Source organism: Neoarius graeffei, chromosome 10, assembly GCF_027579695.1.
Source record: "Neoarius graeffei isolate fNeoGra1 chromosome 10, fNeoGra1.pri, whole genome shotgun sequence".
Classification (NCBI taxonomy): domain Eukaryota; kingdom Metazoa; phylum Chordata; class Actinopteri; order Siluriformes; family Ariidae; genus Neoarius; species Neoarius graeffei.
The window spans coordinates 3,294,649-3,320,102 of record NC_083578.1 but is presented as its reverse complement, the minus strand read 5'-3'; positions in this window follow the sequence as shown (position 1 = coordinate 3,320,102).

The following is a 25,454-nucleotide window of genomic DNA, read 5'->3' as shown; positions in this document are numbered from 1 at the left end:
GTTTACATTCTAAGCGAAATTATTTTGTAAGACATTTTGTAAAAAGTTTTTATGTATCTAATTTGCAAAAAAATAAAAATGCTCTGTTTCTCAAAATCCAGTGAATGTGGATAGAATAAAACAGTTATTCCACTCAATCTCGGTGCTACACGCCTCATCGGCTATCAGCTCATGTTCGACTCAATTTCGTGGAATAACTGTTAAATATATATGCTCATATATTGTTGTTTGGCTTTACATAAGCAAATAGTGAAGAGCCTTTGATTGGATAATTACTGCAGTGATTAATGTGTTTCAGCCAGCAACAATTCTTTTAACCCGAACTGATGCAGTGAGTAGCGTCTCATTTTTTTAACAACCATGTTGGAAGACGTATCCCTTGGCCATGGAAAAGATGTTACTGAGTTTCAGAAGGTCAAATTATTGCCCTTCATCAAGCAAAGAAAACAACTAAGGAGATTACTGAAATGACTGGAAGTGGGTTAAGAACTGTCCAACGCATTATTAAAACCTGAAGGATACTGATGAACTGTCAACTTCACGGAAAATATCTGGTCGGAAAAAACTGACTGATCATGATCAGATATCACTTAAGCTTTTGGTGAAGTCAAATCGTAAAACCCGACAGTAGAACTCACGACTTTGTTTAATAGTAAAATTAAGAGCATTTCCACACATACAATGCGAAAAGAACTAACATAATTGGGACTAAACAGCTGTGTGTCCATAAGAAACCACTTGTTAGTGAGACTAATCATGAGAAAAGACTTCAATTTGCTAGGGGGCATAAAGATTGGATTCTGGAGCAATGGAAAAAGGTCATGTCGTCTGATGAGTCCAGATTGACCCTATTCTTGAGTGATGGGTGTGTCAAGGTAAGAAGGGAAGCTCATGAAGCGATGCCCCATCATCCCTAGTGTCCACTGTACAAGCCTCTGGAGGCAGTGTGATGATCTGGGGTTGCTTCAGGTGGTTAGGCCGAGGCTCAGCATCATTATGGGGCAATAAAATGAAGTCAGCTAATGACCTGAATATATTGAATGACCAGGTTATCATCACATCAATGGTTTTATTTCTTCCCTGATGGCACGGGCATTAATTCCAAGATGACAATGTGAGGATTCATCAGAAATAATGTACACCATAAAAATAAAGGGCAGTCCAATGAAATATTAGTGTGGCTTTTTTTGGCCAGGCAGTGTATTAACAGATTTACAGAATGATTGAGGTTTTGACTGCAATAGAGAATTCTAAATTTCCAACTTTTTTGTCTGTGTCCTTATTTTAGACTATTAGCATCTTCCAGCTTAGCTCAGGACCCATCCACAAGTACCAAATATTTTTGAAAACCTAGTTTTTACGCCTTATTACACACTGCAAATGTGCTGTATGAATGAACTCAAGGACATTTTGTCAGTTTGAACGCACTGATTGGATACTGAGGTCTTTCTCTGGGTGCAGCATCAGCAGACTCTTATCGATTGCCTTCACTGAACACAGCGAACCTGGAGCAGCTCTCAGCGTCAGCGTCGTATTACCACCAGGAATCTCCACAGAAGGTGAAAACTTTAGAGACACCTGAAAGACCACAACAAAATATAATTAATTAATTAAGACTTAGGTTTGGCCAAGAAATGTTCATTTATTAAAAACAATTGCGCCCTTTTACATATCACTCAGAACAGGGTATCTGTTGGTATCATCAAGGTAAGTTTAATACTTTTCTAGATATTGCAGTGATGGCTAGTTGTGATATTAAATGGAAGGGCAAATATCTCTCAGTAACTTGCCAATGAATATTTTTGCCTTTGCCATAAATCCAACTCTACAGATCACCCTGAAAACCCATTCCCACTTTGAAGCCTGGTAGCTGTAGGATAATGTTTTGCAGATGCAGTTTGTCATCAGGGTTGGGTACAAGATACATGGAGTCAAATACAGGGCAATTGTACAGGGTGTCTGAAAAGTCAGGAAACAATGAGAGTACCAATAAGTACCAAAAGTGCAATTTTTACCCTTTCACCCAATGTTAATGCCATTTTTCCCCTTTAAGGAAAAGTTAAATATAAAAATAAGTGTAGTTAAATGAGTAAATACAAAATAATTTTATATATACACCATCTGTGCCCTTGACCCTGTCCCCTCATCTCTCCTCCAGACTATCACTCCTGACATGCTGCCATTTATCACCTCCCTTGTCAACTCCTCCTTGTCCTCTGGATACTTTCTCTCCAGCTTTAAATGGGCACACATCATTCCTCTGCTGAAAAAAACACCCTAGACTCCTCTGTTATCCAGAACTACTGCCTGGTTTCTCTTCTCCCTTTCCTGTCAAGGATGCTTGAACATGATGTTTCTAACCAACTCTCCTCTCTTCTCTCTCAGAACAACCTTCTGGATCCTCACTAGTCTGGCTTCTGAGCCGGACACTCAACCGAGACTGCACTTCTCTCCATCAGTGAGGCACTTCATGCAGCACGTGCTGCCTTCCTCTCCTCTGTCCTGATTCTCCTAGACCTTTCTGCTGCATTTGACACCATTGATCACACCATCCTCCTGTCATCCCTATCAGCACTGGGGATCTGTGGGACAGCCCTGGATTGGTTTAAGCCCTACTTCTCTGGTCACTCCTTTGAGGTTACCTGGGCTGATACAGTATCGGCACCATACCCACTTACCACTGGTGTCCCCCAAGGTTCAGTCCTTGGTCCGCTTCTCTTCTCCCTCTACACCCAGTCTCTTGACCCAATTAAACTAAGCATACTACTGAAGCTGAACTGCAGTAACAGACCAGTTAAAACCCAGACCTCAGCACACTAGAGAACTTGTGGCAATACCTGAGAATTACTGTTCACCAACAACAGTCTCCATGCAATCCAACAGACTTGGAGGCATTTCATTAAGAAGAGTGGGCCAGAATATGTGTTAAGTGGGCCAGAGGATGTGTTATGCAGACAGAGACATATCCCAGGTAGAGCTCCAGCCAAAGGTGTGGTGTATACCCATGGGGGATGAATTGATATGCACCCTTTTTTTGTTTGTTTAATTTACCTTTGTTAAGGTTAATATCAATCAGCTTAAATATTACATTTTGGTTAAATTGCTGCTTAGACATTTAGTGACAGTGTATTTGAAGGATGAGGTTAATCAAACCTCTAGAATAAAAAAAACAGTTACTCCATAAATCTCCTTTGTGGATGGAGACCTTGTCATAGTGATCAGGCTTTTGTACATCAGTGAACCTTAGGGCTAAGTCAACAGGAGCTTAAAGCTCCCAGTAGGTCCACTCTTGGTGAAAAGAGGTGAGAAGAAAGCAACAAAATCGACCATGTATACCCTGGTCAGATTATAGTTACCAGGAACTTTGGAGTAAGACCAGGGCTGGTGTCTGCAGGTGTGCATTGAAGAAGTATGCTCACAGAGGGCTCTACTGAAATGCCACAAAGTCACAACGGCTGTGGCAAAAACAGTTGCTGAAGAGAAAGCCCAGGCAGTCTGGATGTTCTGACCTACCATTTGGCACCTCGAGAGGTAGAGACAAGACCATGCACATGCTGTTTTAAACAAGTGCAGTAGGAGTGTCTGTCTTTATTTGGGATTTTGTTGAGTGATGGAAGGAGCACACTGAGGAACTATTTACCCAGGTGGCATGCCCTTACTTCCATAAGCAGTGCCAGAAATCTATGGTGTTTGAGTCCATCTCTGTAGCCGAGGTTAGTATGGCAGTTAGAAACCTTCAAAGAGGCAAACTATGGGGCAGGTGAAAGTTGGCTGGAGGTGTTGAAGTTGCTGTACAAGGAGTGTCTAACATTTTCTATGAATTCAGAAATTATTTGGCATTCAATTTCAGCTCATCACTGAAATAGAGAGGGAAAAGTTCACAATTGCAAATCCACTTCCCACTTTCCAGTTTAGCAGAAAAATATGTTTTTGGATAAATTCCAAAAATGTTTACATACTGTATTTACAGTATATAAAATTTATTTATTACACACACCATTTCTATGGTTTATATAAATCAGCAAAAACCTCTGAAGGTTAATTTCTGACCTTGTTAAACAAGCACAGCTGACTGGCAAAGTTCATGCTGTCTGCCACGACCTCACCATTGGGAAGGACTGAGTACACGACCACCTGAGTAATTGGAGACACATTTATCATGCTCTGCAGAGTAACCACCAGTTTGCCCCTGTGCTCTTCTACAAAGCAAAAAAAAAAAATATTAAGAAATATTAAGACTGTAAGTGCATCAAATACCAACACAGAACCATTTATGGGTTCATATAAGTGGGGCAAGAAATTTCATACACTTCAAAACAGATTCCAATAAGAATATGCAATATTCATAAGAAAACTACATTTGTTGTATCAGTTGTGGGGACTTTGGAGTTTATGGATGGGGTGATGTTAATGCACCTGTTCCAGGGTTGATGGCTTTTAAGATACGTCCTTGTTGAAGTAAATGTCCTTTATTCATCACCTAGACAAATTAAAATGAAGATGCGTAAATTGCAATGCATTAAATTACATTTCTGGGTGAAGAATTAGAATATTGTGAAAAGGTTCAATATTTTCTGTCAGTTATTTAAGTGAAAATGTAATATATTCTCGACTCATAATATGTAAACTAAAATGTTTCAAGCGTTTTCCTATTTTAATTTTGATAATTATGGCCTGCAGCACAAAACATTTTAAAAAATCTCAAAGTATTAGAATATTTCATTTCAAGTTTGAGTAAAACAGCATAAATACCAAGTATCTCTCGGTCTAGTTCAGTACACACAACCACAATCATGGGAAAGACTACTGACTTGACAGTTGTCCAGAAGATGATCATCAACACCCTCCACAAGGAGGGTAAGCCACAGAAGGTCATTGCTGAAAAGGCTGGCTGGAAAAGGTGCACAAGCAGCAGGGATGAGCACAGCCTTCAGAGGATTGTCAAGAAAAATTGATTCAAGAACTTGAGAGCTTCACAAAGAGTGGACTGAGGCTGGTGTCAGTGCATCAAGAGCCACCATGCACAGACATTTTCAGGGAAGGGGCTACAACTGTTGCATTTCTAATATCAAGCCCCTTCTGAACCAGAGACATAATCAGAAGTGTCTTACCTGGGCTAAGGAGAGAAAGAACTGGACTGTTGATCAAAAAGTAAATTTTGCATTTCATTTGGAAATCAAGGTCCTAGACCCTGGAGGAAGAGTGGAGAGGCTCAGAATCCAAGGTGTCTGAAGTCCACTGTGAAGTTTCCACAGTCTGTGATGATTTTGGGTGCTGTGTCATCTGCTAGTGTTGGTCCACTGCGTTTTATCGAGTCCAAAGTCAACGCAGCATCTACCAGGAGATTTTAGAGCACTTCATGCTCCCATCTGATGACAAGCTTTAGGAAGATTCTGATTTCCTTTTCCAGCAGGATTTAGCACCTGCCCACAGTGCAAAAACTACTACCAATTGGTTTGCTGACCATGATATTACTGTGCTTGATTGACCAACCAAGTCGCCTGACCTGAACCCCAGAGAGAATCTACGGACCATTGTCAAGAGGAAGATGCATACACTGTAAAAAATGATTTGTTGTTTTAACTTAAAAAAGTTAGTGCAAGGGTTGCCTTAAGGGCTGCCTTAAAATTTTGAGTTCACTGAAATTAATATAGTAAGTTCACAACAATTTAACTTACTATGTGAATTCCAGTGAACTCAAAATTTTAAGGCAGCCCTTGCACTAACTTTAAGTTAAAACAACAAATATTTTTTTTACAGTGTACATGTCAACCTTTGGTCAATCAAACCTGTATAACCAACCTCCAAAATCCGTATTTCCCTTATAAAATCCTTATAAGATGCAAATTAAAATAATTTACCTAAAATTTGAATGATAATTAACAATGATATATCCAAGTTACTTTTTATTCAATATTAATAACAATAAACCTTCAGAATGAATACAAAGCTCCAATGTTTGACAAAAACACAAAGTGTCACTCTAATGTTCTGAATTGTACTCCATGACAGCTTTTTTAGCACTCTGCACCAATACCTCACGAAGCTGCACGTCACAGCAAGTGTCTGTGTTGATCTTGCCGGAGTGCCCATTCAGAATCTTTTCAGTCGCTAGTGAAAGTCGCTCAGGTGGAAATACGCGTTTCAAACAAAATGTTACTTCCCGGTTGGCGGGATTCTCGCAATGCGGTGTGCGCATGATCAAAAGTGGAACGAAGTCTCGCTACCACAAGATAACGCGCGATTTCATAAGACTCTTTACTGGCCGTTTGTGCTTTCTGTGGTGTACAGTACGTTTGTAAATGTTATGCGCTCTTTTATCATCGTGGGAATTGATTATAGCTCTAAATAAATATTGAAGTTTTTTTTAAAGAATCCATATAACTTTATTTGTACGCCCGTATACTACGTTTATTGAATCAAATCCGTATAAAATATGGACATTCCATATAGGTTGACATGTATGAAGATGAGACACACCCAACCCAAAAATACAGACGAGCTGAAGGCCGCTATCAAAGCAACCTGGCTTCAGTAATACCTCAGCTGTGCCACAGGCTGATCACCTCCATGCCACGCCACACTGATGCAGTAATTCGTGGTAAAGGAACCCGAACCAAATATTGAGTGTAGAAATGAGCATACTTTTCAGAAGATGGACATTTTTGTATTGTAAATCATTTTTGATTAATCTTAGGAAATATTCTAATAATTTAAGATTTCAGATTTTCATGAGCTGTAAACCATAATCATCAAAATTAAAACAAAAAATGGTTTGAAATATTTTACTTTACATGTAATGAATATAGACTATATGAAAGTTTACCTTTTTGAATTAAATCATGAAACAAAATAAACTTTTTCACAATGTTCTAATTGTTTGAGATGCATTAGTAATGTTTCTTGATCATAATCCCATGTTATAATGTTATACTAAAACACACCATGAAAGCCAAACACACCATGTAGTAGAAGGCCAAGGTCGTCTGGCGTGGTGTGAGTGCGCTGTGGTGTATCATGTACTGAGCCTTGATGATGCCTTTTCTATTACACCTGTAAGGCTTCACGCTGCTCTTCAATTTAATAAAACTCTGGCTCTGAGAATAGAAAGGCTGAAGCCAGAGCGAGGCTGGAGCGTAGTGTGGTGTGAGCCGATTTTTCCTGTATACAACTGATCTGTTAGTAGTTTCATACTCTGCCTATGTAAAATTAAAAAAAGAAAAACAGGGGGAAAAAATAATAAAATCACCCACAATATATAGATGACATGCTATGTAGATTACAGTGTTGTTGAATTCTCATCATACTCATTAGACCAAAAACTAAGTACAGGGCAAGAAATTTCACAGACCTGCTAGATTTAATTATCATGAGCTGGCCTAGTGATTAGTGTGTCCACCTCTCGATCGGGAGATCATGAGTTCTACTCATGGTCAGGTCATACCAAAGACCATCATAAAAATGGTACCTACTGCTGTCTGGCAAAGCACGCTGCAATACAGATGTGAGTGAGAAGTCAAACTATTGCAGTTACCAGAGGACCCGCCCCCCACTGTAACCGTAGCTGTATAGGCGAGGGGCTGAGGGCTACAGAAGTGGAGATCAGTGCCGCCCAATGCGCCTTAAGGCCTGGTTAGTACTGGGAAGACCAGGTCCTGGCATAGGAAGTGCTTTGATTTTTTAAATTATTTTATTTAACCTGATTAATAAATTGGCCACATGTCCACAATGAAAACTCAATTTTTAAAGAAAATTGGACAAATTCAAAATAGAAGTGTCTCATCTGTTCAGTGTCTGTGGCACTAATCAAAATTGGTTACTATGAAACAGAACCTAACTGTCAGGAATAAAGGTGACAGACAGATGTAAAAGTGGCAGAGGGCTTATTCAATGCAAAGCAAACAAATCCAAATCAATCATAAGGCAAAGGCAGAGTTAACAAACAGGCAATGGTCAGGCGAGGCACAAACAGAATATCACAGGTACAGACAGGGAATCAAAACCAAAATCCAGGAAATCAGTATGAGTAATAAGGCTTGGTAAAGTCTTCGGGAACACTGAGCATTTACTTTGAGAAGTGACTGTGAAACTGAGAGTCCTTACATACACAGAGGTGATGAGGTGTGATTGGGAACGGGTGTTAGCGATAATCAGTATTCTGGAGATGGAGGGCGGTGTGGTGCAGGCTGGTTATCATAATCGCAGATGGGGTTGTCAAATATTTATTTAAAAATCCATAATATACATTATTCTCATCTCAGTTATTTTTTATTTACCCAACAATGTGGTTGAATTCTGAAATCTGAAGGTGTGGATTAATTTTGCACACAGTTTTGATAGTAATCCCTGCTGTAATATACATCACAGGTTTATATTAATGTGCTAATGTTATAATTTCTACAGTAACAACTCATTCAATGGACTTGTACGGTGGATCTGACCTCCTCTCGGGTTAAAATGACTGATAAATGTCAAAAAAAATTTTTAAGTGGGTTTAAAAAGAAACTTAGAGAATTTCAAGACTGTCCAAAAAAAAAAAGCGCTAAGCAGTGTGGGACCTCAAGTATCAGTATGGGGGGGTGGGCTAGTCCTCTGGTAACCGCGAGAGTTTGACTTCCCCAGTCGCATTTGTATTGCTTACTTGGATGTAATTTTACCTTAATAAAAGCTATCTATCTATCTATCTATCTATCTATCTATCTATCTATCTATCTATCGATTGATCGATAGATAGATAGATAGATAGATAGATAGATAGATAGATAGATAGATAGATAGATAGATAGATAGATAGACCTTTCTCTATCATATATAAATAAATATTGACCAGAAGGGGGAAAAAGAAAAATAAAGACTTCACCTACCTGAAGAAAGGCTGGATTCAGACCCCACTGTTGAGTGTCGAGGGAAATTTTTGCGATGCCTTTGTAATTTGTAACCAGGTTATAGACTGATTTATTATCAGCATAACTTACAGTCAGATACACTACTTTTCTTTTCATAACACTGGAGTTTGGACTGGTCACTTTAATCTAATGAAGGAGGACAGGAAGATCAGAGGATAGTGTCAGAAACAAAAACATCAAATGAATTATGCCGTAATAGAAAGAAGAGAATGACCTTGACTTAGCACTAAATATTGCTTTTAATTACACAGCAGTTTACACAATTCTCATGTAATTACTTAGTAAAATAGCTTACTTGATGTAAGCTAGCTAGTTAGCATAGTCCGTTCATAGCATATTACCGTTCATTACACACTCTGATCATTATCTAAATTAGAAAACCTGGTCATGACAGTGTGTACAGGTTTTAAATACTTCACCAAATGAAGCAAACAAGTCGCCAGGTCATCACAGGGCTCATGTTAGCTTGTTAGTTTGGTTTATATTTAGAAAACAAGCCTGTATAAAATGTTTCTAAATGCAATTTATATTAATGATCAACAACATAATTACCTTTCCTTTGTATGTCATTCCAGGCTTAAATATTGTTGGTGAATCCTCAAATGAAAGTATGACGACATTAGATGTTATCAGAGAGCTGCTTGAACCGGTCATAATCATGCCTACAGGATAAACACAGCGTTAACACAAACCTAAAAGTACAGTGATGGTTAAAATGGAGCTAATAAGCAAATGTGGCTAACAATTAACGGAAACATGCCTTCTTGAGAACAAACCGATACACATGCGCCACTTCAGAAATTATTATTGGGTTCTGTAACAACATTTCTACAGAGTACTTAAGTACATCTTCTCCCTGTCCACCTTCAGACATCTGGTAGGAGAAAAAACATCATTTGTTTTTGAGATGGAGCTACAAAACCATGCAAAAACAGGGCGCTATCATCGTTGTCACTGCCAAACCTGATCTGGATTTGAGGCAAACCCTGTTTGGTTGACTTGGCCAGAATTGCAGCAGTAGGGTGGCCAGTTCCTTTCTGCACACTCATACACTCACATTCACACCTACAGGCAATTTAGAGTAACCAGTTAACCAAACTCCATGTCTTTGGACTGTGGGGGAGACCAGAGCACCCAGAGGAAACCCACGCAGACATGGGGAGAACATGCAAACTCCACACAGAAAGGCCCCCATCGGTCACTGGGCTCGAACCCAAAACCTTCTTGCTGTCAGGCGACAGTGCTAACCACTACACCTTATTATCTGTACGATAAGGATGGCAATAATATGAGCGGCTCAGTGTTGCGAATCACTTACCAGTGCCGTCTTCTTCCACTTCACTCAGAACTTTGATTGATGCATCATAGCGTGAATCAGTTAATGAATATTTTTTCAGATTTAAAATCTGCAGTATACAGCCTCTCTTATTAGTCTAAAGCAAAACAAAGTTATTTTTTGAAAAAGTGAGCAAGAAAGACAACTTTAAAATACTACTCAGCCCAATCACAAAATTTTTATCCAAAAGAGCAATCATATCATTTATATTTACTAAAGTAACTAAACCAGAAGTAATGATTTTTAAATAATACTACTAATAATATTAAACATGGTTGTTGATTTATCTTCACTAAATGTTTGTCCTGGTCTGGGTGGTTCTGGTTATAAATGGCTGCTTTGGTGATATTTTGGATCATTTTGGGCCTGAATTAGTTTTACATGTGAAGGTGTGTAAGTTAATTAATACAGGAATATCTCTTATTGTAATACCATGTTGGTAGGATGGTATGACGGTTTTGCACTTTAATTATCATGAAACTCGAGGAAGTGCTCACAATTTTCTATTTTCTTCTGCTGAATCCAAATCCGAGTTAAAAATGCAAAACAATCAAATAGACAATGTTTTAAAGCATGTGTTAATGTGTCAGAGAAGCAACACTTTCAGGGGTCTTAGGCTTTTATAGGTTACAGACAAGTTATTGTCATGTGACATAGTAGTTTATACAGAGATCACTTATCCCATGTAAATCAATCATAGCCTACTTTCATCAATCAAGGCTCACTTATGTGTCAGAAAAACAAATCCCATGTGAATAGTATTCAGAGAAAATAATGTAAGTGTTCAGTTTGTACAAGGAATGTTCAAGGTCCACAGTAGAATTTGCAAAGAAACTTCTAATTCAAAGGAGTAACTGAGGAAGTGTGAGTCGGCGTATCAGATGCTCACTCGCCGTGCTGTGAAAATTCTCCATGCAGACGCTCATCCAAGTTTCCAAATCTGTCGTTGCTTAACTCTTGAATATTTTCTATCATGAATACGATCATTAAAAAGCTTATCATCTCTGCTTTCCACAGAAATGTATCTGGTTAAGATCTGTTCAGTGCTTTGGGAGTAACGGCAGGTTGAAGTCGGTACAACAGAGTAAAAACTCTGCTCGCGGGACGTCGGGAAACTGCCGGTGCTTTTCTTTTTGAGTCACGGGAAAGCGGTCAGGCTCTCTCTCTCTCTCTCTCTCTCTCTCTTCTGATCGGTTTCCCACTGAATTACTCGTCAATATCAATCAGATCACTTTTATAGTGATGTTCTCTCACTCTCACTGTTTCTGATGAAGGATTCAGCAACATTTTCCCTCTGCTAGTTTTGATGTTCTGATTCACGGGAGACTTTGAAGTGAGTTTTCAGAGCTTTACCTACTTATTTTTTCAAATCAAACTGATTCCTGTAAATAAATAACTATTTCAGAATATAACTGGAGTTGTTTTGATGAAAAATATTGAGATCTTAGTGGTCAGAATGAGATTTAAAAAAAATCTAAAGTCAGAAACGTGAGTGGCAATTTCAGTTGAGTTAATGTGACTTGTTTACTGGATGTGGATCAGACAGTTTTTTCGAGGTTCACCTTGAAAGCTGTGAATATTAATCTAAATAATTATTTATATTCTTTCATATAAACACTAGTCGGCCCTACTGAGAAATATAAAGGCCTACAGAGCACAAAGAGGGGATTAGAAATAATCTTTTATTACTTTATTTATTTTGATAGAGAGTGGCAGATGTGAGACATTCAGTGCTTATTTATGCATATTTTATAATTAACATTGAGTTCTCCTTCTTTGTGATGTATAAATGAGAGTTAAGATCAGCTTTATATTGCACAAATAAAGCCATTTGTTGAAACTTTGAAGAAGAGTGTACTGATTTAACGTTTTTACCTAATTAGCATAATTAATACTGATTACATACAAATTTTCCTCATTTATTTCTACTAATGTTTCAAATTTTTTATTCAGTATACACCATCTATGTTTCTGCCAATTTCTATGTAAATATCTTGAAAAATAAAAAAAGTTATTAAGGAAAAACATTTGATCTCATTGGTGAATGAGGCCCATTTTGGACCATGTGATCCTCATACAGAATATTACGGCAGTTTTCTAAAAATTAAGCCATTTTTTTTCAATCTTTGATTTGTAATATCTCAAGAATGGATAAACATATTTTAATTCTGTAAAAAGTATACTGTTCTGAATTCCATGAGAGCAGTTTCAAGCAATTTGGACTGAATTTGAATTTTTTCCTGATATACCTAGTGTAATAGTTTCACTTACAAACATTTTCTGTTGATTAAAAGTAAAGATGACTAACCTTTATTTTATATTTCTCGCAAATGTCTGGTGCTGTTATGACCCCTTGTAGAAGTCGCCTGAATTTATAGTTGTTACGGCAGACCATGGTCTTCACCATCCCATTCACTGGCGTACCAGATGTATAGCTGTGGAACATGTGATCTAATGTTAATTGTATAACTTTATGTTGGCATGAATTTAGGTTAAAATGACTCACTTGTAATTGTTTAAGTGAAACAATACAAAAATCACTTTTCCAACATTGACTTCTGAGCTTGGTTCAAGTTTTTAAATAACAAGAAATATCAGATTTACAGTTCAGACATTATCCTGGGTGGGATGCGATATGTTAAGTGTACTGTTAGAAAAACCCAAGTCTGGAGCGATGAAACAGAACATTATTACGAAGCGAACACTCACTGTGCACACACTGTCAGTGTGGTTTTCCTTTCCAGGATGGTTATGACCGGAGGAAGCTCTACTGTAACCTCAAATGTCGGCAGAACTGTAACAGATGGTGTAACACAGTGTGCAAATATAGCTGCCATTATCTCATCTCATTTCATTATTTCACAAGACATTTTCATTATGGTTTCACATCCTTCTATTATTGCATTCAAAACTATAAAAATATTTTGGGGAAAATGTTTTACGCACAGCAGTGAAATGGGTTCAAATGCCTCCTGGTGCATGTTATGGTGTGGATCACTGTTTTATCTTTTCCAGTGTGTGTGCATGTGTGCATGCATGCTTGTCTGTGTGTATGATTTTTATGTGAACGTGCATGTTTATAGGTGAGATTAGAATATTTAAACAAGGGCTATATCTAAAACCCTAAAGGCTACTTCAGTTTGTAACTGAAGGTTAAACATAGAACCCTACAATAAATGATTTCCCTTTCACAGGGGGTTCCAAAAATCAAGAGATCCTTAACTAACCAAAGAACCCTCAACCACAATTATATATATATATGAGCTCAAACCCGGACCTTCTTGCTGTGAGGTGACAGCGCTAACCACTACACCACCATGCCGCCATAAATTCCCTTTATTTCTTGCACACTCTAGAAAATCACAACCATTGACAAAAGTATTCATCATAAACAGCACATTTTTAAAATATCTTAAATTTTAGTTTTACACCTGATAAACCCCATCTGTTCTGGATTTTTGGCCATCTTAAATTTAAATAACATTATCAGAAACATTGTCTGTATAAAGTACATATTTTGTAAAGCTGGTCAAAGTTTTGCATCTGATAAATCCCATCTACCCTGATTTTTTTTTTTTTTGACCAAGTGTTTGGACCCCATTTTTTTTAATAAAGAAAATCTGTACTTGCATCTGCATCCCATCCCTTCCCAGCCCAGACTTGTTACAGAAATATATGATGATATTTCACCATTATGCTCCATTTTTACATTTTTGCTAAAAGTGCAGCAATAGTAATTGTTTGACCTATACCCGTACAAAACATATGTTGGGATCAAATTCTCTTTCACAGTGATAGGAAGAAAATAATTGTGCTAAATAACTTGGATTTTTTAAATCAATAGTCATCATAATACTATCTGTAAAATATAGATGAGATATATTTGGTATTCCAAGGGCATTAATAAAGATAAATTGGACCTGACCGTAGTCTTTGACTTCAAAGGCTTGTTTGATTTCCTCATTATTCTTGTCCCAGACTGTGATGACATAAACTCCTTTTATAGCCTCAGAGTTTATGGGATATGACAGATCCACAAAACCGCTGTCGGTGTTGACGTTCAGCCACTGACCAATGCGGTTTGAGTTCGGGTCCTGAAATTTAAAAATAAATCTATAAAATTAATACATTTCTGTTACATCATAAAATATATTCATAAGATTAAAAATTACTATTAATGAGTGTATAACATTTCATTTTTATACTATCTTCCCCAAGACCTTAAAATAAGAACATAAGAGTTTCAGATGAAATGTTATTTTAAAGGCAAAGCATGTCAAAAGAGCCCAGACAGTAAGTGTTGAATCTTTCACATGGAACATTACCTGCACTGCTATTGTTGGAAACTGAAAAAGAAGAAAAAAAGAGCTCTGATAATCATGTTAAACATACAGTGAGGGTATATTAGTAACACTTTCTATGAATCCTGCATTCATAAATCATAATGCACTTAATTCCTTGGAATTTGGTAACAATTCTCTGGAAGCACTTTATAAACTCTAAAAATGCCTCAAAGCACAAATAAAGCATATTTTAAATGAGTAAATCATTAATGACTACAAAGTCCAGTTATAGTTCAAAAGGTTTTTTAAAGACTTTAATTGCACCCTAATTTCTCAAGGTTTTAGAATTAAAAAACAGAACAGACCATAATGACTGAAATTTCTTTCTTCTCTTTTTCCATTTAAATAAACTTAACTAGTACACATCAGTGAGAGCTACATATGTATTCCAAAAAGCATTTTCCAAGTACAGTATGTTTACTGTTAAAGGTAGACCACCTTTCAGATTTTTCAAATGTAGATCATAAAAAGAATTTTCCCAACACCCAATTATTTTTGTTTAGTGGCCGAAAGCTACTGAATAAGAATCACAGATTTCCAATTTTATTAGGTTTTTTTAAAATAGAACAATTAATGAATTTATCTTCATGTGGCTCTAAATTCTCTGCTATTTTTTCCTGCTTCACCATGACCCAATTCAAGATACTACGTCATGCATCACATCACGTGGTGGGCTTTCCCTGTTCACGCAAGGCATTGTGGGATACAAATTTGAAACAGGAGAGAAAAATGGAGGACGTGAGTGTGCGAATGAAACGTGAAAGAGCGACTACAGTAATGGAAAGCGAAGAGAAAAGATGTTATGTTATATACAAAGGAAAGGAAACGCAGGACCAAACTAATAAATATGGGCACTCAGCGAGCACCTCGGTGTGATCAGCTGTTCGTTTAGCGACAGAATGATGGAACTGTCAGTGCACGCTCAAAGGGAAACCTGTAGATGGCAGTAATGCAACACTGTGGATGCCAGCTGCCGTAAAACCCAAAAGAAGAAGGTAAACCTGCGCATGCGCACATGGACTTCCTCTGTCTGCTTGACTGCGCGAAGCGAGCGATTTCATGCACATTATTTGCTTTAATCCCCTCAAATTAAATAACTTCCCAGCCACAGAATGGCCTGATATTTTGTGAGATATTACAGAAATAAACAGATATCACAATCACCACATTTCAGACGGAACTAAATTTCACCGATTTTATGAAATTGAAAGGCCGTCTAGCTTTAATTACTGATTTCATTTTATATTAATTGATTGTTTTATTAAATAGTGATGTTTTTTACCTCATGTTTCTCAAACATTTATTAACCTATATAATAACCACGAACAATTTAAAATACTAAGCAATTTATAATAATATTTACTTTAAAAATTGTTCAGTAGTAATAATGTTTATAAAGCAGTTTTACCAAATTAAAATGTATAGACTGATTGATTATGTAATGTCTTTAGAGAAAGTGCTCCAGTATTTTCTTGGTAATGAACTGATAAAAGTTTACAAACCGTCTGATTGTAGGTGAGGAAATCAGTATCCAGAGAGACGATGCGGAACTTCACTGCGGAGGGGAAAAATGATATCTATAAATAATTTACAGAGTAACTGGTCGTTAAAGGCAGATGGTCATGTGAGAAATCAGGTTAAAACACTGACACATACTAATATGACCATAAAAATACAAACAAGGCGAGAAAGGACTGAAATGGGAGAATAACAGACCTGAGCAAAATGACACATACAAGAGATGAAGCTGTTGAATTCTGGATTCTGATTGGTCAGAAGGTGTTCATAAGGTTTGGGCTTTTTTTTTTTAATAACAGCAGCTCTAACAGTAGTGCAGCTACAAATCACAGGTTTGGATTCAGGTACTCTTTGTAAATGTTATTGCTTCTATAATAACAGATCGTTCACAGAGACTTGGACTGTGGACACGCCACATAATCAAAGCCTATTAAAAAGATCTTTAAAAAGTTATTCAACAAAGAAAAACATAAATGGTCAGGGAACTACGGTTTCTAGTTGTTATGATGTGAGTGATTACAGGAACAAACTTTTCTGCTGGATGTTTCACTAATGTAACTATAGCTGGATATTTTTTTTCCTGAACAAATGAAGTGTAATTGTGGCATATTTCTGTGGTATAATAGGAATAAAAGACATAGGGAAGTGCTGTTTTAGGAAAATAATCAGTTTTCTGGTGGTAATAGTATCAACACCCTGTCATTAATTATTTTCCTATAACAGCATGGCACACAGTACTTATCGTTTGCTTAAAGGCATAGTAGGTGATTCTAGAGAAACCCACAAGAGTAAGCTAGATTTTTTAAAATCCCACCCCTTCCATCTAAAGCCACTCCTCAAACACATGAGCATGCACTGACTAATTAATGCTGGATGAGAGTCCATAAGAGAGAGCACTGGGGGAAAAGGAGTGCAGCACAGCGTTGTCATATCCAGTTAACAAAAATCCAAAACAAACCAGATAACACTCTTAGTTTTCACGATCATCGAAGACCCATACCGATGGTCACTCTGGTTTGACCTCTTGCTTTTGCTGCCTTCACTGGTTAGTTGGAAGGTCCTACTTCGCACTTGTGAAGTCAGAATGACAAGTATGTCATGTTCAAGTGCTTTGTTGTTGGGGGAGATGAAAGATTCCTTCTCACTTGTTTCTTGGGGAAATCCTATTTTGATTCTATAGCATTGTTCTATATCAGGTAAAGGGTACACAAACAACAGCTAATGACAGTTGTACTGCTAAAAATAAACAATTACATCATGAAACTGTCCTCTTCTCCACCATGTTGAAAGGCTGAAGGTCACCGCAACTCGGGAACTCATCTCATCTCATTATCTCTCGCCGCTTTATCCTGTTCTACAGGGTCGCAGGCAAGCTGGAGCCTATCCCAGCTGACTACGGGCGAAAGGCGGGGTTCACCCTGGACAAGTCGCCAGGTCATCACAGGGCTGACACATAGACACAGACAACCATTCACACTCACATTCACACCTACGCTCAATTTAGAGTCACCAGTTAACCTAACCTGCATGTCTTTGGACTGTGGGGGAAACCGGAGCACCCGGAGGAAACCCACGCGGACACGGGGAGAACATGCAAACTCCGCACAGAAAGGCCCTCGCCGGCCACGGGGCTCGAACCCGGACCTTCTTGCTGTGAGGCGACAGCACTAACCGCTACACCACCGTGCCGCCCGTCAGCAAATTATATTTACCATAATTCCAATAGCACATAAAGGCAGCATTTATCCAGTTTCTTTTTCAACATAGCTTTTGCTACTTCAGTCTTTATGTGCAATTTCTTGTTTTGTTTAGCAGAGCAAGCTGTTGTAGGTATAACATTAGGTATGCCTGGACTTTTTTTCTGCCATTCTTGTACAAATAGCTCGCTAATGTTGCCATTATGTTTGCCTAGCCTTGTGGAAGATTCTGGTCACGTGCAGTGAGACCATCCAGTCATTTCATTCAGACCAGGCTTGTAGTACTCGTGTTCAGGACTCGGACTCAAGTCCAGGACTCGTGCCCTAATTTTAAGGACTCATGACTTGACTTAGACTTGAGCACTGATGACTCAGACTCATGCATTAACTGTATTCAGACTCATAAATTGGAGATGAGGACTCAGATTTTTCTTTATTTTTTGTAACATGCCATAATAATTTGGCGTAAGATATTTATATCTACATTAATGTTTATAATTACTATATAATTATATATTACTAATTTTGTGCAAGAGAATGAACATTCCCCTGTTCATACGTCATGTTCAGGAACAAACTAACGTTAACGGCGCTAAAATGCCTGGAGAGACGCCCCTAGAATTGTCCGCTTTGATTATACAGACTTCTCGTGCAGTGGGAAAAAATGCCCTGTTGTGTGTTCCATATGTAGAAGAACTATCGAGGAGACGACGGGGACGACCTCGAACTTCAATTGTCATTTGGTAAGACTCCACCCAGAGAAGGAAGTGACACGCTATATTCATTGCTCTGTTGATAGTGGGCGGGGCTTGCTGAATGATGAACTAGCTCGTGTTAACCCTCTCTCATGTTATTTGCTCTGTTGATAGTGGGCGGGGCTTGCTGAGCAATGAACAAGCTTTTTATCTGTAGCCTCTTAACTAAAATGGGGCAGTCGAGCAGTAACGTTAGTCCAACATGGTAGCAGAGATGCTTTCACATAAAGGCAGCAACAGCCACCATCAAATGGTGCAGTTGGAGTCTTATTCTTGGATTCGACTTGAAATTTTCTTTAATGACTTGGATTTTACTCGGACTTGAACACTGGGGACTTGAGACTGGACTCAGACTCGAAGTTTAGTGACTCAACTACAACACTGATTCAGACCAAACAAAATCACTGGACCGGCTTCTGATAGCCCTCCAAGTGCCACAGATGATAAATGTTTCTCTTCTTATTGTCAAAGCATTTGACTTCTTCTTTGCCAATTTTAAGAAATAAATGTTTCTGAAAAATATCACCTACTATGCCTTTAATTACAAGAAAAATATAGGATACAAAAAGTGACCATGTGCAAGTCATGATCAGAGCAGAGCTGAGGCAAGAACTGAGGAAGCAGGAAGTGTGGAAAACCATTAAGAGAGTGTTACCTGTTTGTCCTGGTATGTAGATGGGTTTGTCTGTCTGAATGATGGTAAGTTGTGTTGGAGGTGTGATGAGGATCTTTGTTGTCTTGTTCAGGAATGTTTCTGACCCATTAATATGAATATTAATAGATGCAACCAATTCCACAGTTACGACAGGAGCCTGTTAGAAACAATATGACAAAATCGCAATGATGGATGGTGAGTGACTACTACTACTACTACTACTCTTAAGAAGAAGAATTTCACACATTTATATTGACATTATTTAATTAAATAATCTATACTATTTATTTTACATCTACTGTAAAATAACAGTATTATCATTAGTGTTTGTCAGGAATGTAGGTGACAGATGGAAGTAAAAGCGGCAGAGAGTTTATTAAGGTAAACTGGGAAACAAATCCAAATCCTTAAGCAATGTCAAGGTCAAAGAGCAGGCAGAAATGGAGCTTTGCAGAGATGGTTGGTTTCTGAGGAGCTTATTGAGTTGGATGGATGTCAAGAAGTGAGTCCAGTGTGGCTTGCTCATCTTGGCACACTGATTCAGTGAGAACTTGAGGGTCGAGCCCTTAGTGAAACACTGCTTGAAGGACTGGTCCATTCCATCCGCTTCCAGTTGCAAGTGTGCGGAACTCCAGCGCATATTCCACTACTTGTCTACTTCCCTGCTTAACGGTGAGCAGTTGTTCACTGATCTCCATGCCTTTGGGACTAAACTCAAAGACCTGGCAAAGCAGTTCACTGAAGCACTCATATGAGCAGGAATCCCTTGCAGTTGGATACTCCTCCTGAAAACTTGTCAGGTCGTGGAATGAGTGCATTGGAGCTCATAACTGGTACTGGACATTCTAGGAGTGCCTGCAAAACAGTGGAGGTGAGCTAGGAAATGTGGGCCTCCATTTCACCATACGCTGCTGTAGTTCTCCCAGAAGATGCCACTGTGCATATAATGTAGCCTGCCTTCTTTTGTCTGTTGCATCCATGGTGTTGGCAAAGTAATTGGTCAGGAATGCAGGCAACAGATGGATATAAAAGTGGCAGAAAGTATATTAAAGCAAACACATCCAAACCATGAAGCAACGTCAAGGTCAAAGAGCAGGCAATGGTCAGGTGAGGCACAAACAGAATATCAGAGGTAATGACAAAGGGCAAAATCCAAAGTACAAATCAAGTCAAAAACCAGAGCGTCAACACAATAACAAAAGGATTGGTAAATTCAGGCAATGGAGCACTGAGCATTTACTTCACAGTTAATAAGTACAAACTAGACTCCTTAATACATAGTAGTGATTATGTGAGGTGGGGAACAGGTGTAGCACTAATCAGTATTCCAGAGATGGAGGGCTGTGTGGTGCAGGTTGATTTTTGCAGTCTCCATGGCAGCCATGTTTGTAGACTGCTACAAACTCTGAGAAGTGGAGTCTAGAGTGTGAGCAGTTGCAGACATGACAGAAACCCCCCCCCCCCGGAGCTCACTCTGGGAGTGATACTTTTCTTTTCTTACGACAACTCCAAGTGCAAAGGGCTGGTTTGTCAGGGTTCTTGTGTGGAAATTGTGACAGAGAAGTGGGTCTAAAATGTCTTTAGCTGGTACCCAGCTGCGTTCTTTGGGGCTGTAGCCTTCCCACTCCACTACATATTCCTAATTGCCTCTCTTACAACTTTTGCAGCAGCTTCCTCCAGAGATGCAAGGAGCTCCTGTGCTGAAATTAGGAGCTTGGATGTTACAGTGATGTCATCAGCGTAATACAGATTAGTAAAGTATTTGGAGCTTTGTCTTGTAAATATTCTACCTATGGTAGACCCATTGTGGGAATGGAATTGACTGATTGCCTTAAGATGTAGTCTACCACAATCACAAAGAGGAATGGAGCAATCTTGTTTCCTTGGAGGATGCTCATAGTGGTTGCAAATTCCTTTGTAGGGCCATCTAATTAATTAATAAGACTAATTTTTTTTTTGTCTCATCTGACCAGAGAAGGTTCTTCTATGTGTTCGGGGAGTCTGCCACATGCTGTTGGGCAAACTCCAAACGTGTTTTCTTAAGCAATAGCTTTTTTTCTGGCCACTCTTCCATAAAGTCCCGCTCTGTGGAGTGTACGACTTAAAGTGGTCCTATGGACAGATACTCCCATCTCTGCTGTGGATCTTTGCAGCTCCTTCAGTGTTATCTTTGGTGTCTTTGTTGCATCTCTGATTAATGCCCTCCTTGCCTGGTCTGTGAGTTTTGGTGGGTGGCCTTCTCTTGTCAGGGTTGTAGTGGTGCCATATTCTTTCCATTTTGCTATAATGGATTTAATGGTGCTCTGTGGGATATTCAAAGTTTGGGATATATAGTTCTTCACAACTTTGTCTCTGACCTGTTTGGAGGCTCCTTGGTTCTCAAGTTGCTTGCTTAGTAGTGCTGCAGAGTCAGGGTCCTTCCAGAACAGGTTGATTTATACAGACATCATGTGCCAGATCATGTGACACTTTGATTGCACACAGGTGGATCTTAACCAACTAATTATGTGACTTATGAAGTGAATTGGTTGGACCAGCTCTTATTTAGGGGCTTCATATGAAAAGGGGTAAATACCTATGCACACTCCAGATTTCTGTTTTTTCATCTTAATTATTGTTTGTGTCACAATAAAACAACAATTTTCAACTTTAAAGTGGTAGGCATGTTGTGTAAATCAAATGGTGCTAACCTTCCAAAAATCCATATTAATTCCAGCTTGTCATGCAACAAAACAGGACAAACATCAAGGAGGATGAATACTTTCGCAAGACACTGTACTTTAAAAGGGACTGATGAAGTTGGCACTGAGCTTTTGCAGGCATGAGAATCTCTGACATCCTTGGTGGATGGCCACACTCTGTCACCTAGATTACATTGGGGGGGTTCTCCTCTGTGATGATCAGCGAAGTGCTTGTATCTTTGTGCCACTTTCTCTAGGCAATGGTGGACAATTCCACAACTGTTGACTGTGTTTAAACCAGTTGTTGATTGTGGGTACATCTGTAAGAGAGTTGTTCTATGGTAAGAAGAGAGGCTGATAGTGAAGTATGCATTAGAAGGGTATAAGTTAGGTGGCATAGTGTCACAATGAGTTCAGGGCATATTCAGCCCACTGCAGAAACTGAGCCCAGTCCTTCTGGTTTTCACAGCAGAACACCCTGAGAAAGTACACAATCTCCTGGTTGGCTGGGGTGGTAACCAAAAGTTAAGTTCACTGACACCCCCTATTTGTCCATAAATTTGGCCCAGAGTTGTGATGTGAACTTAGGGCTCCAATCACTGACTATGTCTTCAGGGATACCAAAATAATGAAAGATGCGAGAAGATCATTTCTGGTGTTTCCAGTGCTGTAGGTAGGCCTGGTAAAAAGATGAGTCTTAGAGTTTTAGAGAAGTAGTCAATGATGACCCATGATAACTGTGTGGTTTTGAGATTTGAGAAGGTCAGTGATCAAGTCAATGGTGATGTGGGACCATGGACATTGAGATGTGGGTAATGGCATGAGTTTACCTACTGGAAGTGCCCAGGGTACCATAACCTGTGCACATACAGAGCATGAGGAAATGAATTGGTTGATGTCTGTGAGCATGATATGCCACCAGTATTTAGTGTTGAGTAACTGATAAGTTTGCTGGCTGCCCAAGAATCCAGTTGCAGGGGTAGTGCTTGCAAAAGTGATCAGCCACCCTCAGAGATGTGGAGGAGCATAGATGAGGTTGGGAAAGGAGCTGTCAGGAATTTGGTATGGTAAGGTCTGGGCAAGCTCTTGATCTATGTCCCAGGTGAGGGTGTTGATGAAACAGGCAGGCAGGATTATGGGTTTTGAAGCCTGGGCTGAAGGAGAGTAAACACAGGATAGTACATCAGTCTTGGTGGTTTTGGAGCTGGTCCTGTATGCAATGGTGAACTGGAATTGGGCGAAGAATAAAGCCCAGTGAGCTTGGCAAGAGTTCCGTCCTTTGGCTGCTTTGAGATGTTCCAGATTCTTGTGGTCAGTGTACAACCCCGATTCCAAAAAAATTGGGACAAAGTACAAATTGTAAATAAAAACGGAATGCAGTAATTTACAAATCTCAAAAACTGATATTGTATTCATAATAGAACATAGACAGCATATCATATATCGAAAGTGAGACATTTTTAAATTTCATGCCAAATATTGGCTCATTTGAAATTTCATGACAGCAACACATCTCAAAAAAGTTGGGACAGGGGCAATAAGAGGCTGGAAAAGTTAAAGGTACAAAAAAGGAACAGCTGGAGGACCAAATTGCAACTCATTAGGTCAATTGGCAATAGGTCATTAACATGACTGGGTATAAAAAGAGCATCTTGGAGTGGCAGCAGCTCTCAGAAGTAAAGATGGGAAGAGGATCACCAATCCCCCTAATTCTGCGCCGAAAAATAGTGGAGCAATATCAGAAAGGAGTTCGACAGTGTAAAATTGCAAAGAGTTTGAACATGTCATCATCTACAGTGCATAATATCATCAAAAGATTCAGAGAATCTGGAAGAATCTCTGTGTGTAAGGGTCAAGGCCGGAAAACCATACTGGGTGCCTGTGATCTTCAGGCCCTTAGACGGCACTGCATCACATACAGGCATGCTTCTGTATTGGAAATCACAAAATGGGCTCAGGAATATTTCCAGAGAACATTATCTATGAACACAATTCACTGTGCCATCCGCCGTTGCCAGCTAAAACTCTATAGTTCAAAGAAGAAGCCGTATCTAAACATGATCCAGAAGCGCAGACGTCTTCTCTAGGCCAAGGCTCATTTAAAATGGACTGTGGCAAAGTGGAAAACTGTTCTGTGGTCAGACGAATCAAAATTTGAAGTTCTTTATGGAAATCAGGGACGCCGTGTCATTCGGACTAAAGAGGAGAAGGATGACCCAAGTTGTTATCAGCACTCAGTTCAGAAGCCTGCATCTCTGATGGTATGGGGTTGCATTAGTGCATGTGGCATGGGCAGCTTACACATCTGGAAAGACACCATCAATGCTGAAAGGTATATCCAGGTTCTAGAGCAACATATGCTCCCATCCAGACGACGTCTCTTTCAGGGAAGACCTTGCATTTTCCAACATGACAATGCCAAACCACATACTGCATCAATTACAGCATCATGGCTGAGTAGAAGAAGGGTCTGGGTACTGAACTGGCCAGCCTGCAGTCCAGATCTTTCACCCATAGAAAACATTTGGTGCATCATAAAACGGAAGATACGACAAAAAAGACCTAAGACAGTTGAGCAACTAGAATCCTACATTAGACAAGAATGGGTTAACATTCCTATCCCTAAACTTGAGCAACTTGTCTCCTCAGTCCCCAGACGTTTACAGACTGTTGTAAAGAGAAAAGGGGATGTCTCACAGTGGGAAACATGGCCTTGTCCCAACTTTTTTGAGATGTGTTGTTGTCATGAAATTTAAAATCCCCTAATTTTTCTCTTCAAATGATACATTTTCTAAGTTTAAACATTTGATATGTCATCTATGTTCTATTCTGAATAAAATATGGAATTTTGAAACTTCCACATCATTGCATTCCGTTTTTATTTACAATTTGTACTTTGTCCCAACTTTTTTGGAATCGGGGTTGTATACAGTGAACTGATAGGTTGCTCCTTTCAGCCAGTGTCACCACTCCTCCAGCACCAATTTAACTTCCAAAACTTCCCAGATAACAATGTCATAATTCTGTTCTGTGGGTGTGAGCTTTTTGAAAAGAATGCCACAGGGTGTAATTTGGGCTTCTTGCCAAAATACTGTGAGAGTACTGCTCCCACCCCAGACTCAGAGGCACCCACTTCAATCATGAAGGGCTTCATGGGATCCAGGTGTTTCAGGTTGGGAGCAGAGGTGAAAGCTGTCTTGAGCTGGCTGAAGGCCTTGTCTGACTCAGGGTTCCATTGTAAGTATTTGGGCCCTTTTATCAGTAGGGCAGTGAGTGGGTAGGCAATGGAGCTGAAGCCTCTGATGAATTTCCGATAGAAGTTGGTGAATCCCAGGAAGCGTTTGCGTTCCTTGACAGTGGTGGGGGTTGGCCATGTAGTGACTGCTGTGACCTTGTCTTGGTCCACAGTTACTCCATCAGCGCTGATGTTGTAGCCCAGGAAAGATATTTGAGTAACATGAAACTCAAACTTTTTTCTGCTTTGACAAACAGGTGATTGTCCAATGGTTTGGCAAAGACCTCCTTGATGTGGGCCTCATGACTTTCTAAGTCCAGAGAGTAGA